Here is a 3,517-nt window from a genome sequence, read left to right on the forward strand (position 1 = left end):
AAGCAAAGGGGCCGACACAACTTGGCACCAGTGACATCACAACTCGTGTCTACAGCTGAGTGAGCTGGAACAACGTGAAATAAAGTGTCTTGCTCAAGAACACAACACGCATCCCGGTCCGGGATTCGAACTCACAACCTCACGATCGTAAGCTCGACGCTCTAGCCACTGAGCCACTATTCCTTGTCTGATAACCCTGAATACATACCCAAAGGAGTTACACGACACTTCTGCCACCAGATGAAAGAATAAGCATGTATCAACAGGAGAGCGTGGATGAATATGGTAGCAGAAAGCTCCGGGAGGACAGCAACGTTGATAATCGAAACAGATGAACCAGCGACCAGATTACGAACTCTCACTTCGATGGGCATGCATTTGCGATCCGGGCACAGGAAAAACAACCAAACAACCTGATGCACAAAAGGGACAGAGATGCGGGGGAAACACTAAAATGTGATAACCGATGCAGACTTTGTGGGGTTCATGCCGGAAGCATCACCCGCACCATTAGCAGTGGTCCAAAACTATCATCACTGTATAATGAGACATCATGTTGTAGTCAAGATACTATATAATGGAATCTGTCGAAGGATAATACTGAGGCCAAAAGGATAGGAACCCACAGTGTGGTAGGGGCCATAGCCACTCATAAAATGAAAGGGCACTGGTGGAATGTCCCGAAGAAAACCTCAATAAAATGTAAACATAATAGACCTGACATAGTGACTTGGGACAGAGAAGAGAAACTGCGTATAGTTGTGGAAATCAACTGTCCAGTGGATGTTAACATAAAGCTAAATATCAGTGAAAAAGAAAGAATTTTAGTTTCTCTACTCGGACTAGAAAGTTCAGGTTTATACCTGTAATCATTTGGGCACTGGGATATGTTAGAAACTGCCTAAGCACAAATGTTGAGAAATTAGGCTTCACAAAACCAGAAAGACGACAACTAATTAGAAGCCATCAATAGAAATTTAACATTTAAGTAAATATGCGCATGTCTAGACATGCAACTATATGCATAAGAATACATTTATAAAACAAAACATACAGATCTGTACATGCCCTGACTCCAAATACTGAAAACATAGACAAGTATGGCCAAACGATGTTGTTGAAATTCTATTGAAGAAGCCTTTGATCTAGGTTAGAAACTGGCTCTCTTTTTCTATTGGCTGGAGATCTTGAAAGGAAATTGAATAACATGCGTACATACGCGCGCACACACACACACACACACACATACATACATACATACATACATACATACATACACACATACATACATACATACATACATACACACACACACATACATACATACATACATACATACACACACACACACACATACATACATACATACGTACATACATACATACATACATACATACATACATACACACCAATCTTAAGAAATTTGGGTTCTCTCAACCAGAAAAGAAATAGCTAATTAGAAGTTTACAGATTCTTCAAGGCGGTGCCCCAGCATGGCCTCACTCTAATGACAGAAGTAAGTAAAAGATAAAAATAAAGCACGCGCGCGCGTCTGCTATCTTTCAGTCATTGGACTGAAACCATGTTGGGGCACCACCTTGAGCGAATCAACCCCAGTAATTGACTTTAAGTCAATTCTATTGGTTTCTTGGGACGAACCACAAATGTCACGGGGACGAAAACAAAGCAGCACCGGTCTTCAAGCTGTGGGAACGGAGGAGGGCAAACACAAGGACCCACACATATAAACGTGTGTGTGTATGTGTGTGTGTTTGTCTGTATTGTCCCCACACATACACACGCCGCTTGACAACCGGTGTTGGTGTGGATCCCCGTATCGCAACAGTCCGGCAAAAGCAATCAATAGAATAACTACCAGACTTAAAAAAAAAAACGGGTACAGGAGTCGATTCATTCGACTTAACAGTTAAAGATTAAGAATAAAACGTAGTGTTTGGTTATCTCACCCCCATTAAAAAATTGCCATTAAAAAACTAGGTTATCTCCCCACTAAAACATCGAGTTTATGTGGTGACAAGAGATGGGATTAAAAGAGTTAGATCCTTTTGTTTCAATACTTCAACACATTGTTGACGTTTGGCCCCCTCAATAGGAATCGTATGATCTGTTATAAAAATATTATCAGATTCAAAACGATGTTTAATCTTTTCACTTTTTATGTTTACTAAGTTTTTTTCATTTTTGTTTGTTTTATTGAGGGTTAAACAATTTTTTTAGTTGAAGGAGATAACCAAAAGTACCGATATTTCTCGCAAAACGAGGAGAGATAACCTAAATTTTTAATTGGAGTGAGATAACCAAAAAGTAACAAATAAAAAATTGACCCCATAAAACTAATCAACCATTGATCTACATATCGTAGTAAAAGTTAACTTGGAAGAAGAGAGTGGCCATCATGGCTAAGGCATCATGGGTAATACCAGGAAATATGGTGGACAATAATTTTAATTTAACATATCAAATTTCTTGATACTTCCACAAAATAATGAAATGAAGAAAATTTTATTACCTTAAAAGTAAAATGAAATAAAACAAATTTCTCCTTCGTATGTTTACAAGAAGTATGTCATTATTTTTGCAGAACTTTATAAACATAAAACTGCAGTTTATTCCAACGAAAACTTATCTCTGCAAAATTTCTTGAAAAAATATAAACTTTTCAGGAAATTATCTTTACATCGTTTTTCACTAATCCTACGATTCTTTCGTTAACACTCTTTTACTCCCTCTCTCTCTCTCCCCCCTTCTTTTTCTCTCTCCCTCTATCTCTCTCTCTCTCTCTCTCTCTCTCTCTCTCTCCCTTCCTCCCTCTACACACTGTAAAGTGTGACTGGAGTTATCAACCAGCCAATCAACCAACATTTATATCACTTATTATTCTAGATCTTTCTTTCATTTTTTAAAATCTTTTACTTGTTTCAGTCATTAGACTGCAGCCATGCTGGGGCACTGCCTTCCCGAAGTTTTAGTCGAAGGAATTGACTCCAGCAGTTATTTTTTTTCGTAAACCTGGTACTTGTTCTATCGGCCTTCTTTGCCGAACTGCTAAGTTACGAGGACGTAAGCACACCAATACTAGTTGTCAAAAGGGTGGGAGATAAACTCAGACACAAACAAACATACACACATAGATAGATAAATATACATACGACGGGCTTCTTTCAGTTGGTCGGCCCGAAGCGATAGTAGAAGACACTTGCCCAAGGTGCCACGCAGTGGGAATGAATCCGGAAACATGTGGTTGTGAAACAAGCTTCTTACCATACACCTGCGCCTGTAAAGATATCTTTTTTTATTCATTATGCAATATTTGTATTACAAAATTCTATATAAATGTATGTTTTTGTACAGTACCATGACCTCGTTATGGTGAATAGTTCAGTTTAGTAGTAGGCCACGGCTGGAATGTCGTACACGAGACAAGAACTAACTTGTAGAGGTTACAATAAGAAAGAAGAACTACACCATGCACCCTCAGTGTGTGTGTGTGTGTGTG

Source organism: Octopus bimaculoides, chromosome 2 (assembly GCF_001194135.2).
Source record: "Octopus bimaculoides isolate UCB-OBI-ISO-001 chromosome 2, ASM119413v2, whole genome shotgun sequence".
NCBI classification, from domain to species: domain Eukaryota; kingdom Metazoa; phylum Mollusca; class Cephalopoda; order Octopoda; family Octopodidae; genus Octopus; species Octopus bimaculoides.